The sequence below is a fragment of the Python bivittatus genome, unplaced genomic scaffold (assembly GCF_059951505.1).
Source record: "Python bivittatus isolate LINGU-HERP-01145 unplaced genomic scaffold, Pbiv_v1 ctg000190_np1212, whole genome shotgun sequence".
Classification (NCBI taxonomy): Eukaryota; Metazoa; Chordata; class Lepidosauria; order Squamata; family Pythonidae; genus Python; species Python bivittatus.
Genome location: NW_028277042.1, coordinates 20599424 through 20617282, shown reverse-complemented (window position 1 = coordinate 20617282; position 17859 = coordinate 20599424). Strand labels below are relative to the sequence as shown.

General features: G+C 44.4%; 1 long non-coding RNA gene across 1 annotated transcript in view; it reads right to left on the bottom strand.

Moving 5' to 3' along the window:
* Positions 1-17859, bottom strand: part of LOC148216505 (uncharacterized) — a 29320-nt gene that overhangs the window by 7712 nt on the left and 3749 nt on the right. The window contains exon 2 of the long non-coding RNA XR_015795298.1: positions 863-919. This is a non-coding gene — a long non-coding RNA (uncharacterized LOC148216505). The remainder of the gene's footprint in view (positions 1-862; positions 920-17859) is intronic.

Sequence of the window (17859 nt, the reverse complement as noted above, 5' to 3'; positions counted from 1 at the left end):
GCCACACCACCCTCAGGAGACCACGTTGGTCCGATGGGGCAATGAAGACTTTGAGAAGCAACCGGAGCTTCTGGGAAATCATTTGCAACGGGAGCACCTTTCGGAGTGCCATCATGGTGACACAAGGAGGCAAAAAGTTCATGAAAAGAACTTCAGCAATCCTTAATTACATGGGGAAAATGATGGGGAGGGAGAAAAGGACTTATGCAAGAATAAAAGTCCCGTTCGACCAGACCCCAAGCCTAGCTGTCCAGCACTGTGGTGTCTCTAGCAAACCTTTGGGGCTTTTTCCTATGCTACCAAGCCCCCAATGGTAGCCATTTTTTCCCCTTCCTACTCCATCTCCTTGATCTGGTTGGTTGCCCGTTTCTACACCTTCTCCAGTTCTTCAAGGTCCCCTCTTGGGATGAAGCGATTGAAATGATTCAGGGCATTCCAGATGTAATCTTCAGAAGATGGCAATAATAAATGTGAAGCAGTTTACCAAATCCAGCAACCGATAACTGAAAATCAAGCAGGTTAAATTTGGAGAGGAAACGTTTGTATGCATTTTTGAAAGGCAGGAACTAAATCTAAGGAATCAATGAATAGGTTTTTTAATGTCCTGGATGAGGATGGTAGAAAAGCAGTCACTTTTCTAGGGATAAAAAAGGGGGACATTCCCCCATGGAAGAGACACTTAACCAGTTGCTAATGAAAAGTCCTCAGCTGCGAGGCTGAAATTTGAACCGATTTATGAGGTTGACAAAGACAGTGTAGATAATGGTTCAGCCCTCCCTGAAATGGCAAAAAGAACCATTTCAGGGAGGGCTGAACCAAAGAACCAAACGCTCTGCATTTAAAATGGGAGAATTTTGCTCACTTTTTCAAGTGTCGTTCAGATTCCTCCAAAAGGCTCACGAAGCTAAAGTAAATCCATCTGCAGACATGTTCAAAGGGAAGTTGAAATTAGTTACCACTTCGCATTTCTTTCCATGCTTCAATTTCCAGGAAGGCATTCCCTGGCTCTTCTTGAATGAAGACGATAGTCTCAGCTACAGATCAAAAGGTTCCCTGCCCAAACCCTCTGACCCAATGCTTTATTGGGGGGACGTCTGTGGTTTCCAAAAAGTGAATGATTGCATCCCTAAACAGCAACGATTTTTAACTAGGCTTTTTCCAGTTGCATTCCTCCAAATAAATAACAGAAAACAAGCTGAGCTGAGCCAAAAGTGGGACTTTTTTCAGCAACTCTGTGGAGCAATCTTTCAGGAACTACACCCTGAAGGATGGAAAACTCTCGCCAAAACCAGGGAAAGGAAGACAACTGGAGCTCTGCCTGGATGGAATAACCTACCTCCAGTCTGAGCAGCTTTTTTGTTCCTGGTTGCCTTTGGCTCCGAGAAGGTATCACTTAGCTCAGCCTGATTGGCTACAACAGGCCATGACATTATCACCTTAACCATATAATCCCTGACAGATGACATCAACCGCAAAGGTGCCAGAAGAGAGGAAGAGCAGAATGACAATGAACAGCTTTCAAAATGGGGTCTGTTTAGAAGTTGGGAAAATGTTCTGAAAATATTCCCAAAGCTTCAGCTTCCAAAACTAAATGTGTTGATGTTTGGCAGAGCCTGCTTGAAAACAAAACAAACTACCATTCCTCTAGAGGTTTGGGCAAGTATCAAAGTATTCTTGCTCTCCCTGCTGAAAGCTGAATCGTCCAAACGTGAGTGTTCCTAAACGTCCATCTTCCGCCCTTATCTATCTTCTTGTCCTCTGATACCCCTGCGATAGCTTTCTCCCAAAACCTGCGTTGAATTAAAAGGGAGACCAGAAGAACAATGCTACCACACCTACCGTATGGGGTTGCTGTAAAAGGATGGTGAGATCATGCTTGTGAAGCACTTGAGAGCACTGATACCTCTGCTCTTCATTCTTTCCCTCTTCGGAGTGATCTTCCCTGGCCTCGAATCAACAGTGAAAGTTCAGGACCCCCAAATCGTAGGGATGAACTGCGACCTAAATTGTACCCGTTGGCTCGCTCCTTCAGAGCCACAAGTGCACATTCTGAAGGGCCGGGGCTGCGGGTGGCGTTTAAGAGTCTCGATTCTAATTCCGGAGGAAGAACAAAAGAGCAGCTGAGATTCCTGCTCGCTCACTCCCGTTCGTTGAGGGTTGCGAAGGAAGCAGCTGCAGTACCCCTCCAGAAACCGGCCTCTTGGAAGAGGCTGGTGGAAACTAAACAGGGCTAATTCCAGGATCCACATAGCATTTGCTTTATTTTCCAAGGCAAAAGCCTACTTTCATTCTGACATAAATCAACAGCCATAAAAATTAACTTTTAGTAGAGAGCCGTTGCCAGATACGAAATTTATTCTTATTTTCGTGTTGCCAATTTCACTTTTCTATCTGTCTGAAACAACTCTCAGCTAGACGTGATTGATTTGCTTCGCGCTCTCGTCCACCCCCCACCGCACCCCCAAGGAATTCCGAGTGGTGCACCTACTCTTGGTTCATTTCCTCCTCTTAAGAACCCTGTAAGGTAGGAGGAGAGTCCCAAGCTGGTAGGTAAGCATCAGGGCTGGAAAACAGTTTGAACTTCTGTTAGATTGTTGAGTTTAGTTTTTGTAATAAAAATAATCTCACTTCTCTCTCTAAAAGATGGAAAAATAATTGGAATGAAACATTAGGTGGACTATTGGTGATGGGACAAAATATTTAATCATCTAATCCTTGGCCTCCCTGAGTGCTCCAAAACTATTTTCAGTATTAAATCCAAAGTACTACCCAACTCCCAAATGTATGACTGGGAAATAATCCTATGGGCTATATTTAATTTTAATTAAGTAGAAATAGAAATGAAACCAAGTTTAGTTTTGTCCTGGTCCCACCCAGTACTTGTGAGAGGACAACGGCCAAGATGTCAGCTGAAGACCCACAGCAACCCCAACTGGAAAAAGTTGTGCACCCTGAAATAATGAAAGAAGACGATGAGGACCGAAGGGAACCAGTGAGAAAAGAGGAATTCCAACAGGCAGTAAGAAAAGTTTGTATTTGGTTGACACAATTCAGAACATGCGTGCTTTTTTAAGGACACCGAGAAAACCAGCAAGAGTCTGTTTTAAAAGGCAGTGGGGTATAAACTAATGGACCTAATAAATAAATCAGAAACAATATCAAAAGGAGACAAAAATGATTTGCAACATCCTTATAATAGAACATCGTTTTCTAAAATGGGTAATTCTTCTTGGGTGCACTCAAAATAATTCAGTAAATGTCTAGATCTGAAAGACAAAGAGATGCAGAATAAATTGTTCTCACCCAGTATTTGGTAAGTGATTCTTCACAGGACTAGATTTTGAGCCAGATGCCCCAATTTGTGACTAATTTAACTTTGGAAAGCAAGAGTATCTGCTTATGTATTTATGGCCCTCTGACATATTACCGGTGATGCAATAACTTTAGAAAAGGCTAACATGATTATTATTTATTAACACCCCTTGCCTGTTTTTGCTTAGATGGAATGATGAATAAGATTCTCCTTTTTGCTTGCTCTTTCCTCAAATACACTCACACTCACATCAAGAAATTAGGTTCCTTGCAGTTCCAACCTCTTGTATGCATTATGAGAGTCCATTCCATCGTGATAAATAGCTTCAGAATGAACAAGTCTTCTATCATTTTTAGCACAAGTCCCAAGCCAAGAGTTTAATGGCACATCCAGGCCGTGACACGTCTACTAATCCAAACCTTTGGCAAATCCTAAAACAATTCACAGCCAAGGTGTCCGGCCAATTTGTCCAATGGGAAATCAGTGGACATTCTTGTGAAGCAACATGTCTGCTGTAGTGCAGCACACAGAGACAGTTTCAGCAGAGGAAATGTCAGAGGAATGCTAATCTGCTTCTTGGCGTGGGGCAGTGCTCACTCTTCTGAGAAAGGAAGCATGGTTTGGCAAGCTGGTAATAACAATAGCTGAGCTTCTCTTGCCCAACAGATAAGAAGAAAGTTGGACAAAAGTAGAATTTCCTATCTGAAAACCCAGTAAACCAGCATGCTGTACCTTTCCATCCTAAACCACCATCTGGAGAAGAACATTCTTCCACAGCCAAGTCACCGCAGCCAACCATTCCCTTGGAAGAATGGTACCAGTGGTACGAGGGAGGATTGCAAAATGTCTCTGGTTCCGTTCCTGATGTCCCCGTGAATCATGTTAAGGTGATGGTGGGGGGAGCAAGGAACAAACATATTGAGCACCTTCCAATATTGCTAGCAAATTATAGAAGAATCACTGAAAGGTGACTTGAAATTTACACACACACCCCTTTCCCCCCCCGCTCTTTTTAGGATTAATCACCAGACCAGACCATAGCAATCCTTTCTAAAATAGCTTGGAGAACTAATCTGAGAGATGTGTCACCTGGACTCATGACAGACTGGACAAATTGTTCTAACACAAGCACAATTATATCCAAGCATCATATCACAAAGTCACCCTTGTTGGTAATCCCAGAATTACCAACTTTGTTCTAGTTCCGTCCTGAGCACCAGCTGATCAAATGAAGCATTTTGGGGCATTGGGCAATGGTAGCGTTGGAAAAGTGGACCAGTGGACCACATATGATGCTTTGTGGCAACAGCAGCACTAAGAAACTGCAGGAATGAACCCTAACCTCCCCAGAGTGCAGCAGCCATCACAAATCCCTGGGGAAAAGCATTTCTTTTGTCTCTTCGGGGCTACCTAACCAATGTGTGGATGAGGATCTGCATCCACGTGGATATCCCGCCCACATCATCTTCCTGACTTCAGGAAATAGCAAGAGGACTTGTTCCACACCCTACCTGTAGGCTAAACGTGCAATCAAGAGCAGTTGCTGGGAATGTTTCTTGTGAATTGATTACACAGCATAATTGAAAGTCAAAGACAGAAGCCAGGACGAAGGTCTCCCAGGGGTGTCCACAGGGTGTGGTCAGAAAGTCAACATGGTGGCCACAACAGTGCCATTGAAGCTCACCTAATTTTTGACTCATTTGTTTAATTGGGTTCTCGTCCTCTAGTTTTAGGACTCATGTGGAGAACAGATCCCGTTTTGGATCATATTTATGCAGAAACATTGACAATTGAAAGGGTTCACAATCTTTTGACCACTACCGCACATGTGTCACACATAGAAAAGGGTGGAACTTCGATGGCATTGTTGTGGCCAGCATCTTGACTCTTTTGGCCCCACCCTGCAGACAGCTCTGATGAAAAGAGAGAATGGCACCAGACGGACTGCCCACTTGCTGTCTCTTTCACACTTCTGAACCCTTTGCAGGCCCAAGGCTGGTCACAGAGCAGATGAGGGGACAGCATCAGGGATGCTGACTGAGTTGGTGCCCAAGGTGGGGACCTCTCAGGGACCTGCGAAGGCGGCACGGAGGGGCCGGGGAGTGAAGGGGAGTAAAATCCAGCCACTGGGAAAGAGAAGTGGCCAGACAGCGCCATCCTTGGTTTTGCAAGCCTGTGAAAAAGCGGACGCCAATGTCATCTAAGGCGGCTGTTCTCATGTTGTCGCTGGAAGAGAAAGAGGCGGTCCTGCAGCCAAGTTTCTGTCAGTTGCAAATTGTAGATTAATATGGATTTTAACAGGCAGGGATGTTCTGGGCTTTTTCCTGTTCAGGATTACAAAACTGAGAGGCATCTTTTGAGAAACAAAGTGTAGCTGTGTGTAATTTAGGGTTATTAAATCAAGAGGTGTCATGAAAAGTAAGGTAAATGATTTATTGTTAACTTACTCCTTAAAAAAAAAAATCTCTCCTTGATTAGCCAGAAGTTTGCCTGCAGAACATTCATGCATGAGGATGAAGATGGAAGATCATGGCTGAAAGCTTGACATTTTTTGGACTTATACCTTGGGGGGGGGGGGGTCCACAGGGAAGGGTCAAAGAAGTCAAGATGGTGGTCACCCCCATACAATTGAAACATAAAAAAGGACAGAACTTTAATGGTCTGGTTATGGCCTGGTTAAAGCCACCATCTTGACTTTCTTGACCCTCTCTCTGCAGATACTCCTGCAACCCTTCACAAGCCATGCATTTCTTATAGCGTTGGGAGGCATGGGGATCTGGGGTCATAGATGGTATTTTTTAGCAGAGCTTCCTACAAACGGATAATTCTACCAATGCATTTTGCCGATGGCATTAGCATGGTGCCATTTTGGACAAGATTGTGAGTCTCCCAGCCAGACCTCCTGCCGTTCCTCACTTCTTACAGCAAAAGTTCCGATGGCTACCAAACTTCTAGAAGAGTGATTCTTAAACTCTTGGACCCAATTACCCCTTTTCCTGATCTCAAGTAATGTCAAGGACCTCCCCCCCAACAAAAAAACCCAGATTGTTTTACACAAGCCTCTCAGCAGGGGCAGTCCCAAACTTGATCCTTACTTACAAACAAGCATCTGAAAATTACTCCATTACCCCCAGGATATCCCTAAATTACCCCCAGGTTAAGCACCACTGACCCAGACAGGAAAGGCTGACCTTGGAAAAGGTGTGGGAGAATGAAGACTCTGCCCACAAAGTCCTCCTTGTCTCCATGAAGGAGGCCCTGCTGCCACCAGCCAGAACCCCAAGATTGTGCTGAACTTGGATGGAAAATGTCAGGGGTGGAATTTGAGGGAGAAGAGAAAGCAAGTGAGAGGCAAGACATTCCCACCTCCATCTTTAAGGCCAGTTTTAATCCAGCTTTAGCTTTTTTTGAGGTCTGAAGGATGGGAATGCTCCTGCAAGACGTTAAAAAATGGCTGGACTTCCACTTGAAACAGCTGTTTTAGGGCTTGGGGGTGGGGGCTAAGGGACCGCAGGGACCCTCTGCTTCCACCCCACCCAAACCTCCCCAAATATGTTGAAGAATTGGCCCCACCCCTTCTGGTGACATCATCATAATGCCAGAGGACCTCTCGAAACCTCTCCAAATGTGAGAAGGCTGACTTGCTCTTCCAAGGTTGGCCCTGATATTCTACCGGTGTCCCTTAATATCTCCCATTCGTGCAGAGACCCAGCAGGAACCAGGAACAGCAGGATGGGTCCCTCCACACCTGATGCAAAAGATGAGGCCAAATGAGTTTGTTTGGAAAGAAAGGTGTCCAAAACAGTGATTTATGAAAAGCTCCAACAAACACCATCATCTTGGAGTGAATCCTACAGACCATGTTGAGTTGGGGACCATGGGAATTAAAGTCCCACAACTTTGAAGACACTGGTTTAGAAAAAGGTACTTTAGGGATTAGCCTGCAATGAAGTGATTTGGCAATGAGGGATGCTAACTCCCAGATCTTCCAAAGTTTCTTGTCCAAAATGTTTCATCTTATTGAGGACAATGAAGGCATCACTTAGGAAACTGAACACGTTTTGCAGTTTTTAAAAAGCAAGAGATGGAGACACAAAAACACATCCTCTCCCCCCACCCCCCACCCCGAAGAATCTTTCCGATCAAAGAATACAATTAAGTTGGAAAAGATTTCAAATTTTGGCACTTTTCTCATCATCTTTTCCATCTGTCCTTGAGAAATACAAGATAGCAAAATACTAGTTGGAATAAGAACAATATTTAAAATCCAATATGAATATGGTTGACATTCCCTGTGATACCTCACTCACCAGGGCAAATGCATTTCATTAATCATCTTATGCTCTTTTGCGCGTGGTATCTTATCTTGGATCCCTCCCCACACTCACCAGAGGACATCTCTTAGCTGCCATTGCCCCAATAAAATATGAATGAAGATGATAAATATTTAAGTGATGGACACAAAGCACGTTCCCTAAGGGGCTGCACATTCCAGCATGCCTTTCATAGACCTCTCTCCTCCGTTCTGCCTATGAAACTCCAGCATGGAGGAAATTCGGTCACAGGGTCAATCTCCACAGTCCAGCCTTTGCGCCCAGAGGGTCCCAACCCATTTCTGAGATGGTCCAGATGAAGAGAACCCTGGCTTCCCATTTCAGAGATCCCAAGATCCTGGAAATGGTTATTAACCCAGCTGAGCCTAAATCGCCTCTCAACACATCTGAGTTCTACGAGCAGAAGACAAAACGTGTTGTTTCCTAGATCTCAGAGGTGGTCACTGGGTCTTTGGCAAGAACTCTTACAAAAGGGGAACCCTGCTTTCTTCGCTAGGCACAGCCTCAAGCTTTTCTATCATTTTTTATATTCCAAGAGGAGAGTGTGCCATTCAAACTGTCAAAACATGGCAATAATTATTATAAACTGTTATGCCACAAACTATCAGCAATCCCCTGTTAAAACAAACATAGGAAATGATCGTACAAGCAAGCCGAAACCTGTTTTTAATATTCACCTCGTTTCAGGGGAGCTGATCTTCCTTCTCTCTTGGCTTTGAAAAATACAGCCATCAGCACGCTTCTCCGAGCTCACTTGGTGAGCTGAGTTTGGGGGGCCCGACATGGACTCCTGAAATGGGTCTCTTGCTACTGCAACTTTAACGATGGGAAGTCTGCGTCTTCATCCATTGCCATTTATTTATTTATTTTCACTTAGGGTAAGCTACCCGGAGCACCAGCCATTCAACTTGGAGTACACATAAATTTATTTTAAGGTAGTGAATTGCCTGGCTTAGAAGTGAAAGAGGAAGCGTGTCTTTTGGCCAAAGATCTCATAGGCTTGCAAGGACAAACAGGATTATCTTTCTCAGCCCACACCGCCCAGAAAAGTGAGAGGTGGAAATCTTTCCATCAGCCTTAATGAAAATGTGGTATGGGAAAGTGACTGCATGAACTGTTCTCACCTTGACCAACGTGAGCCCATTTGTTCCTTGCATCTCCATGGAGTTGAGTCTTGGCTGGGCTAAAACCAACCTTTTAATGTCTTCTGTCTGCTAGACTTATCTGCTGATGCCAGTTATACATCTCTACCCCAGGGTGGCCAAGTTATCTTCTCAAGGTTCTTCCTTGGTGTATGGAGGCTGTGTGGGCCAGGATAGGTAGGAACTGGGTTAGGCTGAACCCTAGCAAGACTGAGTGGGTGTGGGTGTTAGGGCCACCTGAATCTGGGGACTTTCCATCTTTGGTTCTGAATAGGGTAGCACTCCCCCAGACAGAACCAGTATGCAACTTGGGGTCCTCCTAGATTCTCAGCTGCTGCTCAAAGAGCAGGTGGCCATCATGGATAGATGGCCCTTTGCACAAACCAATCTTGTGTGCCAGCTGTACCCTGTTCCTGGATTGGGTGGCCCTGCTCACCTTGGTCATGCCTTGGTCATGTCTGGATTCCTGCAATGTTTGTGATCTGACCCATTTGGATGACAGTGGGTCAGGGAAGATGGTGTTACACCAACCCTGATGAGTCTTTTCCCAGGTACACATTTATCATAGAAGCATGACTGCCAGGTAGGCTAAGCTGTCAGGGTTTGGAAAAGGGGTATGCTAAAGAAGGGGATGCATTTGAACATGTGCAGATGAACCCCCCCCCCCCCCCAACCTGGGATTTCTATTACTTAGAGAGTCTTCAAAACACTATGATTTCTGGTAAAAATGATGTTTAAGTGATGAAGGACATTAGCAACCCAAAGAAAATGAAGATTGTTTGGAAGCCATATGTAAGAGGAACGGTATGGACTGGCCATTTAGTTTAATGACCCCAATGATCTTCAGGATGTGAAAACTTATTTTTTTATATTACATTAAACTATAATACAATTTGCTGGGTTCTGACTTACTACAATGTACGATCCTGGCCATTTTGCTTTGTAAATTATGACACAGCCATGTTCGGTAAGCCAATGGCTTAGTCCAACCCATGTGTTTACATATGTGCAATCAAGAGCATAAGTAAAGGTGAGGATTTACCCAGTCCAGTGGGGCAAAGTGAGCTGAAACCAGAAAGTCAAACTCCAGCCCTGTGAAGGCCCTTCTGTGACTCAGCTCTTACTTGGGGTCATCTGGGTAGGATGGAGAACCATGTCATTCAAATGCCCCCAAACCAGGACACATCAGAAAGGGATGCATCCACATTCATGAAGCACTGACCTTCCTGTTGCCACACCTCATGAGTTATGGCCCTCTCTAGCTACTGCTCCCCACTGAAATGCCGCTCTGCATTCTTTTTGCTGGTGTGTATATGAAGGCAATGATTTATTTGCATCCAGCAAGGAAAAACAAACGGGATGTTTTACATATTTATATCTCAAGACAAACCGATGCTTAAGCTGATCAAAGAGAACAGAAGATCTGGAGGCCATTAAGAAGACAATTTGCTCAGCAGAGGTCACCTTGTTTGTGAAGTGGACAAACAGACAGGTCTGCAGAGCAAGTGTACAAAGGAAGGTCTGGGAGGAAGAGGGGATGGCAAAGGACAGCTTCAAAGCCAGAGGAAGGGGCGTGGGGAGCCAGCATTGCAAGGATGAAGAACCCTCTGGCTTCAATGAGCCAAAGTGCTTGTGCAAAAAAAAAGTATCAGAAGCTGCTTTATCTCAGCTTTGGACGTTATGTCCATCTTGCTTGATAAAAGCCACCTTCTTGGCAGGGGGCAATCTTGGTCCTGCAGTTGCAGACCCTTTTTAAATTGGAAATGCTGAGGCCTGAAAGTTGGATACAAAACTGTAGCGTGCGGATCCTTCATAGATTTGGAGACTATGGTGCTTCTCAGCAGGAGAGCAAGGAGGTATTTCTAAGAAGGGCTGTTATGAATATTCTAGGCACGTGGAAAAAGGCACAGCAGTCACATTTGAAATCTGTAAGGAAACTAGAACAACAGCACCACATTCCACGGCATTTATGGGAATAGCACATGTTCTGCAGATCTGCAGCTGATGGGATGAAGCTGTTTCTTCTGGATTTCTTCAAGGTCACACAACAGCATGGATGCTACATGATTGTCCAACATGTCTAAGCATGCTGGAAAAAGGTTTGAAACAGGCTAACCAGCCAGCCTGAGCCAAGGATCTGCCATCCACCTTCTGCTGCTGTCAGCCTCTAGGTTTTCTACATACATAGAACAACCAAAGGAGTCCTCCCAAAGTTTAATCAACGGTAGACTGGCCATTCTGGTAACAGCCCATGCAGAATGGCTGTTACTGGTGTTGGGTAACAGATTCCCAAACATCCTTCAGTACAGAAAACCCAATTCCCATCTATCTGGAAGCCCTTAACTTATCTGCACACCCTCCAAGATTTTGAGCCTGCCTCTTGAAAATGAAATGGAAATGATCTTTTGGTCACTTAAGAGGCTGCAAATGAAATACATAACAAATTAAGTCGATCTGTCACTGTCAGTTGAAGTTCATCCTCAGAGGGCACGCATTCCAATTTCAGCAGTCCATCAAGAGAAACAGATAGATTTATTTCCATTCAAGCTGCAAAAAATAAAGAGACCTTCGTGGTTACAAAGGAGAAACAGAAATAGTATTGCCAGTTAGACCGAAGGTTGGGGAGGCTGTCATCAGCTATCCTCTGATGAAAGGTCATGGGGGCTCACCTTTCAATCTTTCGAAAGATGGGAAGTTTCCAAACGTAGGAGAGTGAAGAATATGCTCTACCCTTAGCAGCCTCAGTTGGTAAGCAAAAATTAAAATGGGGAGGTGTTTTTTCACTTGAAGTTCAAGCTGTGCCAGATTTGCTTTTATCTGCAGGCTTAGGAGTAGGGCAAATATACAGTAATTCATTGGAGAAAGGGGTCTGGAAGGTCCCTTGTAAAATCACAGAAGCACCCATCTTCAACTTGTTTGCCAAAGAGCTCGGCAGCAGAGACCCCCACTGTCGACTCCATGACAGTAACAACAACCTTTAACAAACATGGGGTGCTTTTATCATTGTTCTGTAAAGGAAGACACAACATCTTCCATTTTTCTTTGCTACTTATTTTATTTTGGATATACAGTTGGGAATAAAACAATTAGGGTTAAAACTTTGACTTCTTTGAGAAAAGAATATTTTGCTGTCTCACAGCAGATTACATTCTTGTATTCATGGGCCTCGGTTTGATCCTGTGATTCAGACAGCTGGATGTAACTATGCAACACGAAAAACGTCCTAGCAGTATGCTGTCAATCGTACAGGAGACCAGCACCCTGACACCTTAATTCATGCCTATGTAGGTGAGTCTTTAATATCTACATTCAAAGAGCCTTAATCAGCCTTGACCGGGGTTCCATCCACCCACCCACCCATCTACAGATGCATTTGAAGTTGATATTTCAGTTTCAAGGCTTAAAGCCCCTTGGCTACATCCTGTGAAATCAGATGGAGAACTGAACATAGCATTGAATCAACTTTTGAACTGCCCTGGAAAGGGAATCAAAAGTATATTTTTGTTCGTTAGTATCAAGTTCAACTTCAAAAGAATTATTTCAGCATAAATCACACCAACCAAGCAGAATAACAAAAGAATGGAAACGGAACTTCACCTAGGCTTTAAAAAAAACAGCAACTAAGAGGTTGTTAACCAAAAACGGCTACATTTGACTGAGAGATGAAAATGTTTCCAAGGCAAGCATTCTAGCTAATCAATAGCACGTCCATAAAAATGTCTTTCTTCCCTACACAGGGACAAGGAGGTGGACGGTTCAGGATGAGCAGAGGAAATTATCTTTATCTTTGATTTGTAGAAGTTGGCTATTGCCTGACATCGATAACAGGGAAAGAGTTGCATCTGTCCATGTTGGCTATCCAGTTTTTATCTCAGCCTTGGATTCCTACCCTGCCCAACAATGCAGTTCAATACTCTTGTATAAATAAGCTTTGAAAATGTGCCAGTAACATCATGGCAAGAGCTGTGGGATTAATAAGCAAGGCCCTTCAGGAATGAAGGTCTCCAAATCTTTCTTCTGCCTTCCAACAAGTGGGGATGTCAAGAGAGGAGAAGGTGGGTTTGGTTCGGTTACGTGAGTGAACCTTTGGACATGGCAACAATGGGAACTGCAGCATTCGGAGAGGGGGAACCAGCAGATTCCAATGAACTGGGAATGAAAGGAATTCATTCAAGAAAATGAATAGAGAGCTAAGCAAGAGGAATCAATTTCACCTGCTCAGTATTGTCAAAGCTGCAAAGGGGTTCAAGCTTTTCCATTTCCCTTTGAAGGCTCCATCTTGGGTCCCCATCCTTGTACCAAGGCCTTAAAGCAGCTTCAAGAACACCAGAGGAGAGAGTCAAACATCTACACCCATGCCCACCATATTTCTAAATGGAGTAAGGCAAGGAATTATATCAAAGAGCCTTCTGCTTGTAGGACCATGTAGTTGAGCAGCCTTCTGCTCTAGTTTCTAGTCTTAAAGGAGAGAAGAGTGGGCTGCCTAATGTTCAGAGCCATCATAATCTAGGGAACTTTTAATTTTAAAAGGCATGTACTGAACTTAAAGCTTTGCATCAAAGCAAGACACTCATCTATTTTACAAGCCAGTCAGGCTCAGAGTTGAATTAATGTGGCTGCTGTTTGTCACCACAGAAAAAGACAACACACACTGAAAAGAGTGGAACTGTATAGATCTCCAGGAAGAGGGACGTGTTACAGTCCCCGACAAAGAAGAACAAACATATTTCCAACTGAGATTTCAGCTGAGATGGGGAGATAAAGTCAGAAGCTGCAATCCATAGGGCCAGGGGAGCAGCTGAGAGGGGAACTTGCGAGGGCAAGAAGTCTCTGGTGCCAAACACATGGTCACCTGCTGTTGCAGGGCCCGGGGGAAATCCAGGCAGTCATTAATGCAAGGGAGATGAGTTTAGAACTAATGCTAGGAAGACTCAGGAACAGTCAGAATCACGCCAACGAGTCTAAACAGCAGCAAAAGTGCCCAGATCCATCCTTCAAATAAATGATGGACATCTAGTTATGTTGGCTTTCATGGGGATCCAACTGGTTTCGCCTCCACCGGTTAGGCTAAGGTGGCATGCTGCAACCCTTTGCGGGAGGAACTCTGAGAGTGTTCTGCAGCTCCCCACACCCTCTGAGGGGTAAGCCGGGGGGGATGCAAAGAACTCTCTGCTTCTTGGTGCCCCCATTTCCAGAGCTGGGCCCCCAGAGGAAATGGGATTGCCAGATAGAAAAATTGCCTGATGCTTATAGGCCATGCTGGGGTGGGCATCCAGGACCCAATCAGTGCCAACTGTTTTTAGAAGAGCCTGTGTGAATTGGGTGCTTTCAGAGGAGAAGAAGAAACTATGGTGAATTCACAGAGATACCTAAAAGGAGATATTTTTTACAATCCCCCACCCCACCCTTCTGGGTACACTGGGGAATGGAGCTATTGATTTGTGGACGAGCCTTAGCTTGGCATGCAGAATGACCCATGCCCAGGATCCAACACTCCCAACTAAAGGGTCTTTTGCAACAGGGCCAGGGCTGGGATCATGCCACACGCTTGCTTTGGTGATTGAACTGAGGCCTTTCCTGAGTTTGCAGAATACACCGGATCATATGGTCTGGTTCACACAACACAAAAGCCACCAAAGCTAGCCAAGCTTAGCACGTTCTGCAACGCAGCCACCAAGCGCATAATTGATCAGGGGTGTCCATTGGATATGGTCAAAAAAGGCAGCCACAATGGTGTGATTGAAGCTCTGCCTACTCATGGGCTTCACACACACAACACACATAAAAAACAAGCAGAGCTTTGATTGTACCACGGTGGGCTGCCATTTTGACTTTTTGGACCATATCCTGCAGATACCCCCGCATTGCCTCTTGTGTGAATACAATCAGAAAGTAGAGAAAACCAAGGAAAATGAACAAAACCTTGGCTCTAACAATAAGGCACCTTTACACAGGATACACTAAGCCGTAGCTTGCAGTTGGTTCAATTTGGATTTACAAGTTGGGTAAATGTAGACATTCTAGTGGGTAAATCATAGCTTGTTTATTCAATGTATATTCCAACTTTCTGTTCAATCAAGTAATTAAGGGGGCTACAAAACACCTTAAAATATGTATTAAAATAAATATTACAGTTTACCATGTTGGGTTAACTCAACTCCACCATTTTCTGAGCTTACAGAATTAGCTGAATCATAAACTAAGCCAAAGGACTGTGTTTGTCCGAAGAAGAAGAAGAAGAAGAAGAAGAAGAAGAAGAAGAAGAAGAAGAAGAAGAAGAAGAAGAAGAAGAAGAAGAAGAAGAAGAAGAAGAAGAAGAAGAAGAAGAAGAAGAAGAAGAAGAAGAAGAAGAAGAAGAAGAAGAAGAAGAAGAAGAAGAAGAAGAAGAAGAAGAAGACCACCACCACCACCACCACCACCACCACCACCACCACCGTTAATACTATCCAGGCTTTGCGTGTTAGATGAATGTAGCCACTGATATGAATACATCTTATGTCACCAAAACAAATTGCTGTCCACAAAGAATATTAAGCAATCTTCACAGGCTTGGACCTGAGAATTTGGGATACCAAATATATACTTGATTGCTTTGAGAGTCCTTCAATCCAACAGTTGTTATTTCCAGGAGCAACTACAAGGAAGTGCAGAATAAACCCTCAGTCTCTTTCCAAGATTCTTCTGCCTGCCCCAAATACAGCCTAACACAAATCCTGCAAGCGGATCATCACAATATGTAAAAAAAACAAAACAAAACCCATACAAGATGCATCTGAACCATTCTGTTAGAGTGTGTAAGCCTGAGTTTTCTTTCCTTCTACAGGCCAAAGCAACGTAAGGCCCTGGAAAGGAGTCTATTTTGCAAAGGGGACCCATCGCACAGGTGGCGTTCCTTCATCCCGTGTTCCTGACACATTTGCTTCATTCATTCTCCTTTGGGGACCTGTCGAAAGCAGGAAAGGCAAGGACAGCCATCTGCTTCTTCCTAGAGCTGCTGGCCACTCTGTGCAAGACAGCAGGTGGGGATCTTGTGTGTAGAGCCCAGACGGTTGCAAAGGGGAAGACTTGGCGAGGGGAACGCATAAAAACATTTTCAGCTCTCAGGTTTGGAGGAGCACGGGGAGGCTGATGTAAAAGCCTTGGGAGTTTTGCTTGCCAGCCATGTTGTCAAAACCAAGATTTGCAATCAAGCACACCCCAGCCCTCACTTGCCCCACCCAGGCTGGGAATCCTTGTCTTGACAAGGAGAAGAGGATCCTCTATGCCCCAGTTAAAACCACTGATCCTGACTCACTTCGGGATGCAGCCCCTGAGCCCAAAGCACAGAGAACTTTTCTGGTTGTTCCTGCTGAACAGCCACTGATCAGATCAGGTGGAAGAGACGTTTGCCAAGGCAGCAACTCTAGGGATCCTCATCAAGTTAAAAATTCTGCTGATTATTATCAGTGCTGCCTCTTCTGAAGATGGCTCCCATCTGTCTCTGATTAATGGCATATTGAGATGTCCTCTTCCTTTAAAACCTCAGAAAGGCCCCAATTCCCTGCTAAAATTCAGCCATCATCTGCTTCCTGCTTCACGGGTGTCTGCAGCAAAACTCACTCAGAGACAAGAACAAGCAAATAACCATTTCAACAACAGACAAGATGACCCCCATCAAGGCATTCAGAATATTGACTTCAGTTGGGTTACCTAACAAGGACTGTCATCATCACAGGCCTGTTCTGATGAGAACATGGCACGCTCCTTGGTGTGGAAAACTAGCCATCCAATTGCATCATTTCTACTCAAAGGTGCTCAGCAGGAGACATTTCTCAGAAATATCGACCAAGCCCCTTCCCCAGTTTTATTAAAATTTTAGCTTCTTGTCTGCTACACGTACATCACTGTGGTGAGCAATCCATAAACTCTTCCAATTCCAAGCAGGCTTGGAATGAAGCCAGAAACTCCTGTACGTTCAGAGTTCTCCAACTCAACTCTTTTCATTCTAGGTGGGTCAAAGGGCCCTTAATTAATTACAGATTGGTCCTGGGCTCTAAGGGCATATGCCAGTAGTGGCTGGCACATACCGTTGTAAAAAATATGGTAGATCTCCAGACAAGCTGTGGTAGGTACATTACTAGCAAAACCAATGACAATATTCCCAAACTGGGTTGCTGAAATGGATAACATGTGAAAGGCAACTAAGTTGCTGAAGTCACCCGTCAAACCATCAGTTTTCATCTAGGGTGATGTAGGACCCCAATGTTAGACAGCAGGCTACTATGGCTGGTTCAACAAAACATGGATAAAATGAACCATGGCTTAGCCTTAAGCAGTTCTTCATCTCTGCAACTCATGGCCAACATTTAAGCAAGAAGAGGGAGGCACAAGCATCAACACATATCCATTTATTTGTAGATAAACTTGTAGAAGTTTTATTGTTTAAAAAAAAAAAAAAGGAGCGCCAGGCCCTCAAACACCAAATTGCACTGAAGAGGGCTGAGAGTTTTGCTTCCTTCAGTCTCCACCACATTTTGTGTCCAAGCTGATCGAGTGTTTGGCATTTTAGGGAAAAGATAAATATCCTGACAAGCCCACATAATTAAGTCCTCCTCAGCAGTGTTTACACTGACCCTTTTATAAGCCTTTCGCTCCAAGCCAAAAAACAAAACCAACCCAAGAGGACGCAGAAACACAAGCCAGCTCACTCCAACATCTTTGATGAATCTCAATAAAAATGATATCCAATCAAAGACACCTCAAATTTGACTGGAAGTGGATTAGCTGTGATGGAGAAAACACCTTTAAGACATCTTCTAGGGTGTGGTGTCCAGGGACTAGCCCAGGGGTTCAGTTGAAGGAAATCAGTTACCGCAATCTGGGTGCTAGAGAGAAGGCAACGGAGCATGACCAGTCAATCTGGGCAGACACACACACACACACACACACACACACACACACACAGCTTCAGCAGAATTCCTAGGATGAACAAATTTACCATGCAACTCTACTGCATGGCCCAGTTGCCAGAACATCTTGTATAAAAGCCAGAAATGTGTCTTGCATCTATGGAAGCAGCCAGAATCTACAT